The sequence below is a fragment of the Tupaia chinensis genome, unplaced genomic scaffold, assembly GCF_000334495.1.
Source record: "Tupaia chinensis unplaced genomic scaffold, TupChi_1.0 Scaffold000112_1, whole genome shotgun sequence".
Taxonomy (NCBI): domain Eukaryota; kingdom Metazoa; phylum Chordata; class Mammalia; order Scandentia; family Tupaiidae; genus Tupaia; species Tupaia belangeri.
Window position 1 is genome coordinate 163,171 of NW_006159576.1, and position 20,146 is coordinate 183,316.

General features: G+C 40.7%; 1 pseudogene; it reads right to left on the bottom strand.

Annotated features, from left to right (window-relative positions):
• Positions 1-15,700: 15,700 nt before the first annotated feature.
• On the bottom strand, positions 15,701-16,278 carry LOC102486531 (60S ribosomal protein L12 pseudogene; annotated as a pseudogene).
• Between the last annotated feature and the right edge of the window lie 3,868 nt (positions 16,279-20,146).

Below are 20,146 nucleotides of genomic sequence, written 5' to 3' on the forward strand. Positions count from 1 at the left end.
TGTATATAAGCTCACTATTCTTCCTTAAAAGACAAGACTTGATCAGCACCTCGTCTTGTCTCCACTCTGTGTGTCTGTGTGTGGGTCCCTTTTCTCACTCTCCTCCCCCAGGTTTCGAATGTCATGTCAGGCATGTGGCGCCTGGACGTGGGGTCTGGGCCAAGAGGATCAAGGTGAAGTGCACCGAGAACAAAGACTAGCACTGGTAAAGGTGGAAGGGATGGCGCAAGATCATCCCAATAAGTAATACAGAGATTACTTACTAACATTTTAGTGTGCAGATATGGGGCAGCAAATGAGTAAGCATGAATTATTTGTTCAGGGGCTTAATGATGCCCTTCAGACACGCGGAGTTAAGATTAAGATCAAACAATTACTTTCTTTTTTCAATTTTTTTAAAAGAGGTGTGTTCCTGGTTTCCTCAAGAAGGTACTATTGATGAAACAAGGTGGAAGAGGGTAGGTGATGCTTTAAAAGATTACTATGTCACATTCGGCCTGGAAAAGGTCCCAGTAATAGCCTTTTCTTATTGGAGTTTAAGAAATGAAATAATTGGGTTCCACCCAACAGACCCCAGAATTGCGGCAGTTGTTGAGGAGGGGGTACAAATTATGCAAAAAGAAAAATTTCAGGAACTAATTAGTGATGACGTCATGGAGACTACAAAAGACCCTGAAACTACAAAAGACACTGAAACAAAAGAAGAAGATCTAATTTCCTTAGATAGCGAGGAAGAAATAGTAAATTCTAATAAACAACCAGATGTCAGGCCAAAACAACTTAAAAAATCGAGAGTCAATGAGGAAGTTATAAACCCTACAAAGCCTCAGAAAAAATTATATCCATCTCTTACAAACCTTAAAACTCATTCAGATGATCAATTGGCTGATTCTGAGGAAGAAACTTTAGAAACAAAGGCTGCTGCGTATAACACTCCAAAATGGCCGCCTGAGAAAGAAACTTTAGAAACGGAGGCCGCCGAGTACAACAATTCAAAATGGCCGCCTTTCAAAAAACGACTGCCATCTTACTACTTGGTGGCATCTGCGCCATCTTTGGCGATGCCTCTTATTGATCCTAGGGCGGAAGTTCGGGCTGAGATCAAACAACTTAAGGAACATAGTCAGTTAGAAGAAGAACATCAAGAATTGATTTCACGATTAGAAAAACTGAAAGTGGGTAAATCTAAAAGTACGGCTTCCTCGCAAAATCGCTATCAGCCCACTCTTACTCCTGGTGTAAAACTTAAACCAGCTCAAAAATTACAACACTGACAGACCTTGAGGAACGGGAAGCCTTTCCAGTAACAGAAGACACAGATGCACAAGGGCAAGCATGGCGCCACCTACGTGCCTTTGATTTTAATATTATAAAAGAAATTAAAACAGCAGTTGCTCAATATGGAGCTACAGCTCCATATACTTTAGCCATAGTTGAGTCGGTGGCAGACAATTGGTTTACACCAATGGATTGGCAAACATTGGCCCATGCTACGCTCTCTGGGGGAGATTACTTACTTTAGAAATCAAAGTATGTTGAGGTTTGCAGGGAGATCGCACGCCATAATGCCCAGGCCAACAATGGCTGGACAACAGAGATGCTATTGGGAGAAGGCAATTATGCAAATAGTGACAATCCAATAAAATATGATCCAGGGCTATTTGCTCAAATTCATACGGCAGCCATGAGAGCTTGGACAAAACTTCCTACTAAGAGAGATTTAACTGATACAGGTACTGATTTTGTTAAACAATTGGCACACCAACAAGGATTGACTATTGCCGCCGCCTTTCAAGGGTATACTGTCCACCAATTCCTTAACTGTAACAATAGAAACAATTGTTTCAATTGTGGTCAGCCGGGACATATGGCAAAACATTGTAAAATAAAAAACAATGGTGGTCAAAAACAAAATCAACCTCTTGAACTGTGCAGTAAATGCCAAAGGGGATGCCACCTCACTAATGAGTACCAATCCAAAACTGACATTTATGGCAGGCCACTTAACCATAATCAGAGAAACAAAAACAGGGGGGCCGCCCCAAGCCCCCAGACCTAAAACAAGCTTTTGAAACACTTGAGTTTGTTCTGTAAACAACAACAATTTATTTCAGACCTCTCCAGAACAACGCCAGGAAGTACAGAACTGGCCCTCTGTTCCACCACCTATACAGTGCTTTTTGTTCTCTCTCTGATTAAGCAAGTTACATTTACAACATTCTCAATATCAGCTCAGTTTGTTGAGCTACAAATGTTACAATTTTCTCTGCTTTTCCTAAAAAGCCATTGACCGTGTACAATGATAGTGCTTATATCACTATGTCCCTACGACTTCTGGAAACTGCGACACAAATTACACAACTTGCTCGGGCCACACAGTTTTTCCTCTAACTCCAGTCTCTCATTAAAAACAAAACCTTCTTTTTATATTGGCCATTTACATGCACATACAGATTTACCTGGTCCTCTCACTGAAGGCAATCGCTGCGCTAATCTGGCTACAAGACATTCCTTTCTGACTTCCACTCAAACTGACACAAACCTTTCAGATGCTGTTGCTGCCCATCAATTACATCATTTAAATTCTCACACTCTTCGTCTCATGTTTAAAATTACTCGGGAACAGGCCTGACAAATTGTAAAACAATGTCCAGCGGGTCTTACCCTTTTGCCTACGCTACACCTAGACATTAATCCCAGAGGCCTTATGCCTAATACATTGTGGCAAATGGATGTCACTGATGTCCCTAAATTTGATACTACTAAATATGTTCATGTAACTGAGGATACCTTCAGCAGTTTTATTTTTGCCACGGCACAAACCAGCGAGGCCGGTAAACATATTAGTTCTCAAGTACTTGCCTTGCTCTCTGTTGTAAGCAAACCTCAACAAATTAAAACAAATAAAATTTTGTCTCTTTTTGTAAACAACTCCACATTAAACATGTCACGGGGATTCCATACAATCCCCAGGGACAAGGCATTATTGAATGTGCTCATCTTTCCTTAAAGAATACTCTCCAAAACCTAAAAAAGGGAGCGCTTTTGCAAACCAAAGGCTCACCAAAAAATCTTCTAGCACATACACTTTTTGTCCTAAATTTTCTGACACTTGATAAAGATGGAAGCTCAGCTGCTGAGCGCTTCTGGCATTCAACTGCCAGAACAAAATTTACCACAGTTTTGTGGAAAGATCCTCTGGACAATACATGGAATGGTCCGGACCCTGTCCTTATCTGGGGCAGAGGGTCTGTCTGCATTTATTCTCAAAAACTGGATGCTGCTTGTTGGCTACCAGAAAGATTGGTCAAACAGATTGATTGAAATGCTAGTAATTCATCCAGGGATGATGAAAACCCTGAGATACCTCTCTCTTCTTCCAGAGATCAAAAAGATGAAGATTCTTCTTAAATACCTGATCCTGCTTTGTCTCTTCGACACTATCGCTGCTGGTTTTGACCCTGGCAAAACCCAAAAGTTCCTTGAATGAAACGCTCCTTGCACATGCACAGGTGGTAAGATGACCCATATTTCCTTCACACCACTCTCAACGTCCTATGTTCTGGACACACCGCATATCTCCAACAACAACCCTCTACTTGGTATTGCATTAATGCACCCATTGTCTCCTCCTCTTCTACCCCTGCTCAATGCACCTGTACGACATTCAAATTCACACTTCATGCCTCTTGCTACAGTCATGCTACCACATACATTCATGATAATAAAACTTATTTCACAGCTACACAGATTAAAACCTTTTCAGGATCGGCAGGAACTTCAGACATCTTGAGCCACCTTGAAGAGCCCTGCACACTTGATAACCAAAGGAAAACCCTTTGTTGGAACTTAACTGCTCCTCCCCTCATCTCTGATGGGGGTGGACCTCAAGACCAGTTAGACTCCTTTACAAAAGTAGTACTCCAAATCAGACGTGGGTTAGACCTTCTCTTGGCAGAATGGGGGGGGAGGGGTGTTTCTCTCTTGCTTTACAGGAACGCTGCTGCTTTTACGCCAACAAGTCCAGCATCATTCATGACAAGCTCAACCAACTACAAGAAAATCTTCCTGAATGAAGAAAACAACTCACCGATAACCCCTTCTTAACTACATGGAATGGACTTCTCCCATATTTACTCCACTTTCTCCCATATTCACTCCCTTTCCTTCATCCGATTCTCTGTTTGCTGATTGTTTGCTCTTTGGGGTCTGTTCTCTTTAATAAGCTCATGGCTTTCCTTAAATGCCAAATCAATTACTCATTGAAAATGGAGCCTAACCAAGTCCACTACCACAATCTGGAGATGGAGTATTGTGGAGCCTAAATCATGCTCCTGCCCGAGGCGTTGAATCGGTTAGCCAAAGATGGGTGAGAGAGTCCTTGAAGCTGTTGAGTCCTTCCACCTAAGACAGGAAACCCATCATAGCTATGGGATTCTCCAATGACTGGTAAGGATGGACGTGTGACTCGATAAATGACTCCAACCTAAGACAGGCACAATTTCCCCAGGTTTTTCTCCTCTCTTTGGAAAAAATATAAAAGGGGGACATGTGGAGGGCACTGCTTACGGAAGCCATTTTGAGAGCTATCCACCATCTTAAGAGCTATCCGCCATCTTAGAAACCGTTAGGTTTCACTTGCTCATTGAGCAAACCGGTTCTCAAAAATCATGTGACCAACCGTTCTCCCGGTGGGGCAGTAGGGTTTCTAGGCAATGGGAGAGACCCACCCACACCAATGACTGGCTCATGCTATTACCTCATTTGCATTTCGGGCAACCAATCAGTGCCCACCAGCCTGTATATAAGCTCACTATCTTCCTTAATAAACGAGACTTGATCAGCACCTTGTCTTATCTCCACTCTGTGTGTCTGTTTGTGGGTCCCTTTTCTCACTCTCCCCCCCTAGGTACCTGTTCAACTGTCCTGCGGGTTGGGGCAAGCACCAGTACTGGAACCATGGTCAGCCACAAGTGATCTGGATCCCCTAACAATGAGGCTACATAACCAGTCCCTCTAGGTCACCTTTGGTTCTCTTTTTATTCCAAAGTGCAGGGAAGGACTTGACTTTGCTACTCTGTGATTGGCCTGTAGATGGGACTGATCAACAAAAAAAATCTCAGTCCTGTCCCTGAGATTTCATTAAACTTACATTGCCAGAAGGGAGATTGTGTAATTTCCATACACCTGGACGGGTTTAGTCAGGATCTATTGCCCATCTTAAAGGCCCATCCAGCTTCCAAGAAGGATAATTTACTCCATATTGTCTGAACATTGGACCCATTCTTTCCCCTTAAAAATTATTTACTCTTGGGAACCAGCAGTTAGCGTAATGGCTATGTCGCTGGACTCCCACGTAGTCGACCGCGGTTCGTGTCCCGGACCCGGTGGCTTAAAACTCACGCCGGGCGCGTGTGCGTGCGTGCCCAAGATCCCGAGAGGAGAATGGAGGAGAAGGGATTGCGGCGTGACCATCCCCCCTGGGGGGGTGATTTCTCGCTTTCTGTCTCTATGTCTCTCTCTGTCTGTCTGGCGAGCGCACGCGCCCTACAGTGAAAAATCTCTCCAAAAAAAAAAAAAATTATTTACTCTAAAATAGCCTGCACTCCCTTTTTCCTCTATCCTTTCAAGTGGGTAAGTTGAAGCCACAGCCAGCTGACTCCTCTTTGAGTTCATCATTTGTATAGCTCCCATATATAAACATATACATTAAAATAAATCTGCATGTCTTTCTCTTATTAATCTGCCTGTCATCAGTAACTTCCAGTAGAACCTTCAAAGTGAGGGAGATTTCCTTTGCTCTTTTACGTGCCATCACCATAGGTTCCCCAAAGGCCTTGTCAGGGCACAGAAACCAATACCAAAAAGATGGCACTTTGACATACTGAGAGGTCTCCTCTCCCATCCCAAGTACGAAGAGGGACTCTCTCTCTCTCTTTCTCTGGAATTTACTTATCTGACTGAAAATTCCTTTCCAATAGAAATGTAATTGTTGATCCAGTCCATGGCCTGGTTGTCAAGGAGCTGGGAATCCGGTATGGCAAGCCATGCGGTTAGAGTCCTGGACCCGGCAGCCTGAAAAACATCAGGCACATGTGTCTGCGTGCCTAAAATCCTGACGGAATCGAGAAACCAGGAAAGAGGATTGTGGCATGACCATGTTTCACTGGGAAGTGCTCTCTTTCTGGAAAATGCTTGCACCCTCTGGCAACAATAACAATCAAAAAGGTTATAGATGATCATTACACATTGTAGTCAAATATTAAAAAACAAACAAACTATACTATACCCACAGTAGTGTGTGTGTGTAAATATATATATGTGTGTTTGTGTGTGTGTGTATATATATATATGTGTGTGTGTGTGTGTGTGTGTATATATATATATGGGAGGGGCAGTGCCATAGCCTAGTGGTTAAGGAGGCTTGATCCTGCATGGTTTGAATCCTGGCTCCAGTAGCTTAAAAAATAATATTTCATATTCTCAACAGAGTTGCTATCATCTATCCTTCCATTTTTTGTCAATTAATGTGTGTAAATTAGAAATTTTTTCCTTGTAATCCTTATTTACCTAATGACTATTGAACATTTCTCTTTTTTTTTAATTTATTTATTTACATTCATTCAATGTACATCATTACAGTATACAAAATGATATTTTCCATCCAGAATACACTGTATATTGGCTCAATCAAGGATATTGCCATATGTGTCATTGTCAACAAATAATTTTCCATTTCTTGTTTCTTATATATTTTGCTTCTTCCCCCTACCTTCATTTATTACCTCTCATCCTCTGGCATTTCCTACCCTCCTCCCACTCCCACACTGTTTCTGGTATCTACAGTTACTTTCCATACCTTCCCCCTCACACACACACACATGCATTTTATTGATTCACAAAAGATCTTAATTAATCTAAATACTTTCAATTGCAAGTGCAGCTTATATACACACATCTATCAACACATGTCTGACTTTAGGCATAAACCTCAGTGAATAGACTGAACATACTATAAAGTAGCACCTAGCTGGGGCTATATAGCTTACTGTAGTCATTAAATAGGTATTTTTATGTGTTTTTTAATTTCAAGAATTAAGTTCTAATAGATCAAAGTTAAAAAATGTTAAGAGAAGTTTGCTTAAGACTGAAAGCCAGGAAAAAGTTTACAATTCCATTCAAACAGTAGGTAGATGAACCTATCAACAGTTCAAGAGAAGACAAAAATCCTTAAATCTAGAAAATAAAGCATAGAAGAAAATCAGTAATTTTTTAGTCAAAAGTCATAAAATTCTATTTTTCTTTCTTTCTTCCTTTTTTTTTTTTTGAGAGGTTTTTGCTATAGGGCACATGCTTGCCACAAAGACAGAGAGAGACAGAGAGACAGAGAGACAGAAAGCAAGAAATCACACCCCACACCCAGGGAGGGATGGCCACACCATAATCCCTTCTCTTCCTCTCTCCTCTTGGGATCTTGGGCATGCACGCACATGTGCCCCATGTGAATTTAAGCCACCCGGTCTGGGACTCGAACCGGTTGACTACATGAGAATCCAGCAACATTGCCATTAAGCCAACTGCTGGTCCCTATAAAATTCTATTTCACTAGTTCTGTCTCATGTAATTAATCTCTCTTCTGTTGAATTTGCAGTGTTACTGTGCTCTGATCTTTCTGTTTAAATTCTGGAAGTTGGCACTCAATGTTATTATTGATTTTTCCAGAGCTATGGAAGATAACATTCAACTCCAGACTTGTCCCTACCATTAAGTTGGCCATTTTCTTAGTTGTTTTTGAACTCTTGTTTCTGTGTGTCTGACTTTAGTTTTCCTAGTATAGCACTCCCTTCAGAACTTCTTGGAGAGATGTTCTGGTGTTGGTAAATTCTTTGAGATTTTGTTTATCTGAGAATGTTTTTGTCTTCTCTTCCCATATGAAGGATAATCTTGCAGGTACAGTATTCTTGGTTGAAATTGTTTTTCACTTAATACTTGGAATATATTTTCCCATTCTTTCTTTACTTGTAATGATTCCAACGAGAAGTACAATGTTAGCCTGATGGAATATTCTTTGAAAGTAACTTGACATTTCTCTCTTGCCAATTTTAGTATCTTGTCTCTTTCTGTCTGTGGTTTTGGCCAATCTGGCTATAATGTGCCTTGGAGAAGATCTTCTTGTGGTGATTCTATGTGGGGTCTTTTGTATTTCTTGGGTCTGGATATTTGAATGCTTCTCTAGGTTTGGAAAGTTTTCTTCCAGGATTTCATGGAATAGATTATTGTTACCCTTATTAGTCTCTCCACCTTCTGGGATACCAATAATCCAGATGTTAGACATTTAATGGTATCTAGTATTTCTCATATATTATTCTCATTTTTTGTGGCTATTTTCTCAGTCTTCATCGTGAATTTTTCTATGGCAGAGATTCTGTCTTCTACATCTGAGACTCAATCTTCATGATCTAATCTGCTTTTAATACTTTCAAGGGAGGTTTTGATTTTCTGTATTATAGCTTTAATCTCTAACAGTTTCATTTGATTCATTTTTTATGGTGTGTATTTTCTCTTTGAGATCATGCAAGAACTTCCTCACCTTCTGCAACTCATTGTCTCTCTTCTCCTGCATTTTCTGGAATTTGTTGTATCTCTTTGTTGTGTCTCTTGCATCTCTGTTAGCTTTGTCATTATGAATAGTCTACATTCTTTACCTAACATTTCCATGAGTTCCCTTGTATTGTCTACTTAGGATGAGGAATTGCTCTTTTCCTTTGGGGGAGAGATACTTTCTTGGCATTTCATATTTCTTTTGCCACTGTGATGGTTTCTGGTTATCTGATAGATTATACATTTTTTCCTAATTTTTGGAATTAAATGTGAATGTTCAGAAGCATGCAGGAGGATGCATTATGAAATCTCTCTGCAGTTCGATTTTTCTCCCTTTGTGTAGCAGTTTCCCTGGGGATTGAGGATTACTCTGACCTAAATCTTGGGGTATGAGGGTGAAGTCTGGGCAGAAAATTTTCAATTGTCCTAGTCCCTGACAAGGGCCATTCAGAACTCAAATGTAGATGGATTGAGATTGGCCTGTCTAGATCTTAGGGTTAGGAGGGTGAAGTCTGGGCAGAAAATCTTCAGTTCTCTCTCTTGTTTTTTAATTTGCCAGAGGGCACATGCACTTTCCAGAGAAATCCAAAGAGGAAGAGAGAGAAAGAGAGAGGAAAAAAGCACCCCTCTGATGGGGAGTGGTCATAGCACAAGCACTTCTGCTCAATTCCTCCATCCTATAAGGATTTAGGGCACACCTGCACATGCAGCTAGCATGTTTTTCAAGCCAACAGGACTGGGATTCAAACCATGGTGCGCCATGTGAGATCTGACTCCCTTAATCATTAGGTCACAGGGACAGCCTAACAAGATGATTGTAAAATTTACAAGTAAACGTAAAGAACCTAAATCAGTGAAAGCAATTTTGCACTGTAAAGAAATGAGAGAATATACATTACCTGACTTCAAGAGTTATTATAACATTACAGTCATAAAAACAATCTGATATTGGTATAAGAGAAGACATATATATTGATGGAAAGGAATAGAAAACCCTAAAATAGATGACATATATCAAGCAAAGTCTAAATATGAACTGCCATTTAAGAATGGAATGGCAGAAAAGGCCAAAGGTTCAGGGGAGATTTCTTTCCAAGTGTAAAGGAAGTGAGTGTATTTAAATGTTGCATGGGAGAAAAGTCCATAGAAAGAGTAAACATATAAATGAGAGAAAGACACAGGATAGAGGATTAATGGTGGAGAAATTTTACTTGAACTGAAAGGATATCTTCTAAGACAATGACTACAGAAAAAAGATTAATTAGTGGTTGTAAATGAAAACTTCAGAGAGCTGGTGTCAGATAGACTTGACCATTTTTTTCTCAAAGAAGAAGTGGGTTCATCTGATGAGACAGAAGGGATATGTGGTAGGCCGCATACCTAGGTACCCCTCATACATCTATGTCCTGATTACCTAAAACCTCTAAAACTATGCTACGGTACATGACAAGGAGGAATTAAGGTAGATATGAAAGTAAGTTTGCTAATCAGCTGACTTTGGGGTGAGTAGATAAATTTGGTAGTTTCAGTGTAATTAGAAATATCCTTGCAAGTGAAAGAGGGAGATAGCAGGGCCATACATAGTCACAGAGACATTTTTCTTTTTTCTTTAAAATTTTTGCCAGATGGCATGTATATGTGCCAGAGCAAGACAGAAAGTGAAAGTGAGAAAGTACTCCCTGTAGAATATGATCACACCACAATTCCTTCTCCTCCATCTCTCCCTCCTTTGGAGATTTTGGGTGTGTGCATACCCAAAGAGTGTTCATAGTGTTTCCCAAGTTGTCACATCTGGGACTCAAACTCCCTGGCTGCCTACATGGGATCCAGCTACTTTAACACCAAATCATGGAGTCAGCTCCACAGAGATTTGAAGATGTTGTGTTGCTGGCTTTGAAAATGATGGAGAGGGCCACAAACTAAGGAAGGTAGAGGGACTCTAGTCAATGGAAAAGATAAAGAATATTCCGCCCTAGAGTCTCCAGAAGGAACTTGGCCCTGTTGACACCTTGCTTCTCGCCCAATTAGATCTATTTTGGACTACAAAACTACAAAACTACAAGACAATCAATTCATATTATTGTAAGCCACTGTGTGTGCTAAATTGTTATAGCAGCCATGGAAACTAATATAGGATGAGTATTCAGTGTAGAGCCATGTAAGCCTGAACTAATGATTATGGAGATGTAACTGATCAACACTGTAGGAGGGTTTGTAAAGATAAAGCGTTAACAAAGCGGAGAAAAGAGAAGAATGTTCCAAACAGAGAGAAGATTATTAACAAAATAAGGAAAGAAGGAAGTTCAGTACACAAAAAAGCTTTAGCTCTTAAATATTAAGATTACAGTATTATAATTAAAATATTGAGATTCTTAAGATATTAAGATTAAAGTCTGAAAAATAATGCAATATGTGCATGTCTGCAAAGATACAACTTATTTTTATCATGATCAAAGGGGAGATGGAAAATAGAACTCAAGACATATTCCAATGAGAAGCTCTATAAATCCACTTGGAAAGTTTGACTGATCTTCATCCTTGCCCAAATTTAAGCAGTAGGGGCCAGAGAGCAGCACAGCAGTTGCGCACCAATATGAGGCTGACCTAAGTGGGACCTTTTCAGGTTCGTGTCCAGACCTCCTGAAAATACTAGGTATTTATGTGCCCAGAATCTGGGACTGACTGGCTTGGGAGTGGATCACAATCTGAGGAACTTGTTAGCAATGCTATCTCTCCGTTTCTCTATGTGTGTGTGTCTCATATAGGAGAACTCAATAAATAAACTTGAAAAATATCTAAACAGTAACTTTTCTTATTTTTCTTTATTTGTTTTGTTTGCTTGTTTGTTTTTGAGAGGTTTTTACTATAGGGTGCTTGTACTCCCTGGAAAGACAGAGAGAGACAGAAAGTGAAAAATAACCCCCCTCAGGGGGATGGTCATGACACAATCCCTTCTTCTCCATTCTCCTCTTGGAATTTTGGGCATGCATGCACACATACCCAGAGTGAATTTAAGCCTCTGGGTCTGGAACTTGAACTGCAGTCAACTACATGGGAGTCCAGCAATATAACCATTGTGCCATCTGCTTGTCCCTTTAAAAAAGAGAGAGAGAGAGAGAGAGAGAGAATTTAAACAATTCTTTTTAAATTATAATTTTTTTAAGAGGGAGATTTTTGCTATAGGACACGTGTGCTCACCAGAGAGCCAGAGACAGAAAGCAAGAAATCACCCCCCAGGAGGATGGCCACACCCTAATCCCTTCTCCTACATACTCATCTTGGGATCTTAGGCATGCAGGCATATGTTCTCAGCATGAGTTTCAAGTTGCCAGGTCTGGGACTTAAACTGTGGTCGCCTACATGGGAGTCCAGCAACCATTACACTATTGGCTGGTCCCTTGAATGATATTATAAAAAAATTAATAGTTACAAGGGAAGAGTGCTCTTACTTTTCATTTCAGTTCCATCAGTTATTAGGTCTATGAACTTTGGCAAGTTCTCTCTCCAACCTTCAGAAACCTCATCCATATAATTAGAATAATAATTATTCTTGCTCATAGGGTTTTTCTGAGGCTTAAATAAGATTATGTATATAAAGTAGATGTCATAATATTAGCCTTCCTTACTATTACTATCTTTATTCTTGTGAAGAGTATCTCCTAGAATGCCATTAGAAAAAACCCTAACTCAGAAGGAAGACCACAGAGGGGAAGTGCTGTTCTTTGACAAGGACACAGTGTATTGCAGGGAATGGCCTGAATCTAAGCAAACATGGTGACCTTTAGACATATGCAGAAATGAGGCTCTATGGCAGTCATATGAAGGGCAATAAACACCATTAACATGTGAATAGGCTAGTTGCCTCTGTGTTCTGAAACTGGAAAGCAGTATCAGCTTAAAGGAAGCTATATGTGTTCATAGAATTGGCCTGAGAAGATCAGAGAAAACTTACAATAGAACTACATGATGCCAGGTGTCTTTGCATCTTCAGCCGAATTACATATGAAAACAACTGGCTTTGCATTCCACTTCCCCTTATCCCATTTTCTGCCCTTTAAGAGAATAAACCTGAAAACAGTTCAGGGTCATGGGGCCTTCCATCAGAGAAGTTGAGACCACCTAATCCCTGCTTTTCTCTACTTGTATGTCTTTATGTATTTATTTCTATGTTTCCTTAAAATCTACAGCTGACCCTCCCTTCCCCCCCCCTTGAGCACACATTCCTTTAGCAATATGGAACACAGCATCATATCAAGTAAGGAATGTTATCAACATGACATATCACTGATAATATTAATTTAACACCTGGCTGAGGCAGCATTTGCCAGATTTTTCCACTGTAAACTTTTCCTTTAGCATAATCCATACTTAAGGGGTGAGAAAGTATGTTTCACCTTTAAAATAGATTTTAAAATTTTTTAAAATTTTGCTATATGATACATGTGCTCACCAGAGAGAAAAAGATAGAGAGAAAATAGTAAAGCATCCCCCAGGGAAATAGCCATGCCACAACCCGTTTTCCTCCATTTTCCACTCTGGATTTTGGGCATATCTGCACATACATCTGGTATGTTTTTCAAACTACTGGGTCCAGGTCTCAAACCACATAGTTGGTCATCTGGGATCCAGCTGTCTTGACCATCATATCATTGGCTGACCCCTAATCCACTTTTTGAAGGGGAAAGTATCTATTCAGAACTTTATTTTATATAGGAGATTTATCTCTTCTCCCCAATTTATTTATTTGTTTCATCAACTATTTATATTAGTGTGGCTCTATTTTATATTTTGGGCTTTAATTCTACAGTTAATTTTTGCCTAAATCCCTTTCTGTGGTTGAACTTCCTTTCTGCAACATAATCCCTCAGTAGGGCATAATTCCTCAAGCGATCTTTCAGGCCTTTTCTATTAGTCCAGGGACTGACTTGGAAGGAACTTCCTGTGTGTCCTTGTTGCTTTCTACATTCAGGTACATATTATACTATGCTTAGTTTATAATCCTGGGGTTAGGAAGCTTCTGCTGTGATAGCAAGCCATTGATTAGACTTTCTATAAAAGAGAAAATACAAGTGTGAAGAGTCCTTGACATTAAGGATTTTTGTGGTTGTTCTACACTATAGTCTCGATGGCAGCAAGAGGGTAGTTGAGAAAAGGCACTTTAGTATTCTTGATTGCTTGTAACAATCAGGACAAGAGTGTCAAGTGTATGCATGTATCAACCTTTTGTTCCTCCATCTATTATTAGTCTGTTTTAAACATAAATTTAAGATGTTGATGCCATTCCAATGACCCTTGCTTCAAATAACAGCATGTAAAGTGTCTTGGAGGATGTATATTGTTAGATGGCTGTTCTTGTAAAGTGTGTCAGCAATACCGAAAGTACCACTTCAAATGACATTAACCCTATTTAAAAATATTTTTAAACTATTGTATAGATCAAGATATATTAACTTCTACAAAGGAACATCAAAGAGTTTAAGGGAAAAAGGAATTAAAATATGAGTATATCCTGGTGCAAAAAAACCCTGAAATCCACACATAGTTTCTTTAATGCATTTTCAGGGAACTTTTTGAATACTCCTCACATAACAAATAACCGCAACATCTCAGTAGATTAACACAATAAAAACCTATTTCTCACTTAAGCAAAGTCCAATATGGCTATTTCTTTCTTTACTTTTTTTCTTTTTTTTTTTTTGAAAGGGTTTTGCTATAGGGCACATGCACTCACCAGAAAGACAGAGAGAGAGAGACAGAAAGTGAGAAATTATTTCCCCAGGGGTGAGTGCCATGCCACAATTCCTTCTCCTCCATTCTCCTCTCGGGATCTTGGGCACGCACGCACATGCGCCTGGCATGAGTTTAAGCCACTGGGGCTGGTACTCAAAATGTGGTCAACTACATGAGAGTCCAGTGACATAGCCATTATGCCAACTGCTGGTCCCCCAATATGGATATTTCTGATCAGGAAACTCTTCTCCGTGGCTCTCCATCCTGTCACAAAGATAGGAAGATGATGGCATACATAAGGATTGGCTGTAATGTTTTAGGGGCCCAGCTCAGAGCTAGGCAGCATAGCATCTACCTCCTGCTCTTTTTCATGGGCCAGTGCTCAGTTCCAAGGTCCCATCTAGCTGCAGTGGGTGACTGGTAAATATATTCTTCTTGATGCCTATGCAGTAGGGATAAGAGATTATTGGGCACATACCCTTATGTCTGCCATTTCGTTTTAAGAAAATAGATTATTTTTTCAATTTGCCACAGGGCATGTGTGCTTGCTGGAGAGAGACAGAAAGAAAGCAAGAAGGCACCTATTGTGGGGCACTGTCAAGCTGCAATCCTTTCTCCTCCATCTCTCCCTCCTTTCTAAATTTTGGGCACACATGTGCACATGCCTGGTATGTTTCTGAAGCTGCCAGGTCTAGGATTTCAACCATGAAGTTGATCACATGGGATCCAGTGTCCTTAACTACCAGGCCATTGGCTAATTCAAAAGTTGATTCTAATGTAGTTTTTTTCTTTCATAAATTTTTCATCTTCTTTTGCCACCCTTCTCATTCATTTCTTTATATTTCAGGATTCCCTATCTCATAATTTAGTGTTCTCTATGACTTTATCCTTGAGCAAACACTTAACCTCTTCTTAACCACGTGTTTTCCCTCACTTATCTTTTTCATTTCCTTGTCTGCAACTACCAGTCAGGTGCTGATGATTTCCACTTCTTTCCACCACCCAGATTTCCCTCTTGACCTGCTGGCTAGTATTTTCAAGTGCTTCCCAGGCATACCCATCTAGGTGGCTCAGAGATTCTCAAGCTGAACATACTACAGGCTGAATTACTATCTTCTTCCTAAGTTATACACTAGTGCATTTCTTCTGCTATTTCAGAAGAGCGACCATCTCGCTAAAAGCTATTGTAGGTTCTCTGCCATACTCCTCACAAACATCTCATCCTATGTCCTTTAGAGGTACAGGTACACGGCCAACTAAGCCTATCTCCATTATGCTCCATTATCACTGCTAATGGAAATGTGTACGCAAAAAAGGTGGGGAGACGCACTCTCCACAGGGCTCAGTCATGTGCTGATCCCCTTTCTCCTTTTTTTTTTCCTGGTTGTCACATGATCCTTTATTGAGTTGTTTTCTTGTGTACTTCTTAACTAGCTGGGCATTCCACTGCACTACTGTTGATGTCATCGATGATGTCATGAGGGTGGTGGCCATCAACATTGCAGTATACAGATTGGGCTGTCCCCAGAGTCTTTAATGGTTCCAGAGAGTTCTCTGGCCAAAGGCCGGTGCCTCATCTGTCGGGCAATGCTGACAATCTCGTCAAAAGTGATGTTTCCACTATGTTTGATATTCTTCTGCTTCTTTCTGTCTCTTGGTGGTTCCTTGAGGGCTTTGATGATGAGCACTGAGGCAGAAGGTGCCACTTCGATCTAGGCCTGCCTATTCGGAATGGTCAGCTTCACAGTAATCCTCAGGCCCTTCCAGTCACCAGTTGCCTTGGCATTGTCATCACCAATGTTTTTTTGGAGACAGACCCAGGGGGCCGATCTTGGGGGCCAGGGCAGACATTGCACCAAGTTCGTCACCAGTGTACCTCAGGTACACGGCTTTGATGACTTTGATCTCATTGGGGCTGAACTTGGGTGGCATGGTGGAGGCGGCTGGTGTCGGATGAACCCGGATTTGCGACGACCAAAGAAAGTTGCACCAAAGCCTCCTCCGAGCCGAAAGCCCCTTTCTCCTCTTGTCCACCAGGATTCTGGGCACGCACATGAATGTCCAGCATGTTTTCAAGCTGATCAGGCCAGGGACTCACACTGTGGTCAACGTGTGGCTTTCAGCTCTGCAACTCCGTGTGCTCCCAACTGGGCCCCAGAAACGGGGCCAATGTTAGCTTTTATTATTGCTTGTTCAGATTATTATAATCACTACCTAACAATTAGTACTCTCTTAAATCCTTTCTCCTCAATTCTAGTCTTCATATGGCCACCAACACCATATTTTCAGACACAAATTTGATCACCCCACTTCCTTACCTAAAATATCTCACTATCCCCTGAAGGAAAAAGTGAAGGCTGTGACAAAGTAGCCAACCCTCCCCATACTTCCAACTCCTACCCCTCTCGTCTTAGGACGACTGTCCCTGCCTCATCAATACCCAAGATACTGAGAAGGAAACTTTACTCAAGCCAACTTATAATGTGAACAGTAGAAAATAAAAACAAGTTAAATATGAAAAACAATTATAAACACCCAACTCAAAGGGCCAGTGGCTGTACTAAAGTTAAAGTTATGATTCTAGGACAATACTTGGGGCCAATCAGCTGAAGCATGCTGGACACAAGCAAACAGAGTCTGAAGAAATTGGCGCCAACAACTTTGGTTTATCCACAGCTAGCTTTTATTGCTTTTATTTTATTGGTTTACAAGGCTCCTGGATATTTGGAGCATGATTAATGAAAGGCAGTCCCAAAGCAACACTCCAGATAGAGTGAATTTAAATTAAATTCTAAGTGAATCCAAGTAAAACCAATGTCATATCTCCATAGGACAGAAGAAATTAAAAAACAAACAAAAAAAAAACCTACATTCTCGGGGTCAGCAGGTGGCACAGTGGTTAAGGTGCAGTTTAAGTCCAAGACCTGGCGGCTTGAAACTCACGCTGAGTGTTTGTCCTTTTGTGTCCAAAATCCTGAGAGGATAATGGAGAAGGGATTGCGGTGTGGCCAACCCCCCTGGGGGGTGATTTCCCATTTTCTGAATCTCTGTATTCTCCCTCTTTCCAACAAACACACACGCCCTATAGCAAAAATCTCTCTACAAAAGGCAAAAGAAAAACCTCCATTCTTCCAAAACTTCTCCAACTTGAAATGGCATGGGTTTAGGGACTATGTTACTCGGAGTTCTCCACAGAGTCAGAACCATAGGATAAATGGATATAGATACAGATTATGTAAATACAGATATAAATATAGGGAAGTTTGGTTAGAATTTGCTCATGTAATTATACAGGCTGGAAAGTGCTATGATAGGCCATCTGCAAGTCGGAGGTCCTGGGATGCTGGTAACATGGCTCAGACCAAACTGAAAAGCTTCAGAACCAAAGAGACTGATGGCATAATTCTCGTACCAAGGCTGAAGACCTGAGAACCCAGGGAGTCACCTTAAATCCTGGAATCAGAAGGCCAGAGAGACTAGAGTTCTGATTTCCATGAGTAGTATAAAAGTGTTCCCCCTCCAAAAGAGAAAAGAAATGGCCCTTTTCTGTCTTTTTTGTCCTATCCAGGCTTCCATTCAATTGGATATGCCCACCCACATTGAGGGTTTTATCTTCCCAACTCAGTTCACGGACTCACAATTTCCTCTGGAAATAATCTCACAAACACACTCAGAAGTAATGCTTTATTAGTTCTCTGGGTATTTCTTAATGCAGTTAAGTTGACACCTAAAATTAACCATCACAGGGACAGGTGTACTCAGAAAGGAATCCCATTTCTGTTCAGAAAGGAGAAGTCAAATAATCAGTGTCACTTCCACATTTGTTTCTCATTTTGTACAATATGGAAGAATAAACTTAAATAAAAGTAGTTGAAATTTACCCAATGCTATACATAGGTTTTCAATTCAACACTCTATCTTCTAGAGCAACAAATCCCAGGCTAGAAGTTGAGAGTCTCGAAAAGAAATCTGAATGATAGAATTTAGTATAATACAACTCTAAAAGCAAAATACTAGCATTGACCTGCAAATGGCTAATAACTGTGTACCAGTTGGAATTACATTCCGTTACAAGAAATAGAATATCTAAGGCCAGCCCCCCAAACTGTTGGTTAGGGGAGCTGGATCACACATGACTGATTACAGTTTGAATCCCAGCTCTATCTAGCAGCTTGAAAAATATGCGTGCATAGGTGCTAAAAATCCCAATGGGATATGGAGAAGGGACTGCAATGTGACTATGTCCCACTAAGGGCTGCTTTCTCCTTTTATCTCTCTGTATCTGTCTCTCTTCCTGGTGAGTACACACACTGACAATTGGGGGAAAATAAAAACTTGAAGGTTAATTGTCCAGGGCTGGTTTGGAACTTCACACAGCAAAGGACTACTCTTCCATCTGCAAATTCACCTGTTCACAAAAATGGTTCCAATAATTGTTAGAAAAAGAGGAAGAGGGAACCAGCAGTTAGCATAACGGCTATGTCGCTGGACTCCCACGTAGTCAACCGCGGTTCGCATCCCGGACCTGGTGGCTTAAACTCACGCCGGGCGCGTGTGCGTGCATGCCCAAGATCCCGAGAGGAGAATGGAGGAGAAGGGATTGCGGCGTGACCATCCCCCCTGGGGGCTGATTTCTCGCTTTCTATCTCTATGTCTCTCTCTGTCTGTCTGGCAAGCGCACACGCCCTATAGCGAAAACCTCTCCAAAAATAAAAAGAGGAAGAAAGGGGGCAGATAACCATTCTGCAATCCCCACTCCTCAACTCTCTTCAGGACTTTAGGAATGTATGTGCATGTGCCTGGCTTGATTCTCAAGCCACCAGGTCTGAAACTTGAACTGTTCAATTGGCCATGTGGGATCCAGCCAACTTAGCTACTGTGCCACTGGCTGGCCCTGCAGCTTTCTTCTTAGCAGATAGTACACATCTCAAAATCTGGAGCTCTATTGTGAGGAAGGAGAGAGTGGTACTGGAGAATAATTACTGCCAATGCTACATTCCAATGCCTCCCTCTTTCCCCACACCTTTCACTGAATTTATTCTCCTTTTCTCTACATTTCCCCAAAATTAGTTAAAGAGAACAGAAGATGAAATTCATTTCGGCAATGGGACAATATTTCTAAAAATCTTGCTATATAATAGTTGGTTTCATTAACAGAATATAGACTTTTATGAAAGTAGAATGTAGACTCTGAAAAACTAAATATTAAGACTATCTCCACAGGGGCACATTTTAATATAATATAAAACATGTGAAGACAAATAAAGCTGAAAAAGAAATAATTGAGATCAAAAGACTTTTTTAAAAATGTAACAATGAACTCAAAATATAAATTGGAATTTTTACATGCACAGCCAGGATCTCATCTTTCTTTTCACTCAGAATCAGCTCAAGTTATTTTTCTGTGCATTTTACTACCTTAGATGTTATTTCAAACTTTAGCTGCAAAAAAGTCATTTTTTTGTGGGATTTTTTTTTTTTTTGAGAGGTTTTTGCTATAGGGCACGTGTGCTTGCCAGAAAGACAGAGAAACAGAAAGACAGAAAGCAAGAAATCACCCCCCAGGGGGTATGGCCATGCTGCAATCCCTTCTCCTCCATTTTCTTCTCAGGATCTTGGGTATGCACACCCATGCGCCCAGTGCGAGTTTAAGCCACCAGGTCTGGGACTCGAACCGTGGTCAACTACATGAGAGTCCAGCGACATAGCCATTATGCCAACTGCTGGTCCCCCAAAAAGTCATTTTTAAAAATAAAATAAGTATTACTCATGAAAACTACACGAATCTTTCAGTATTTGAAATATTCTCAAGTTC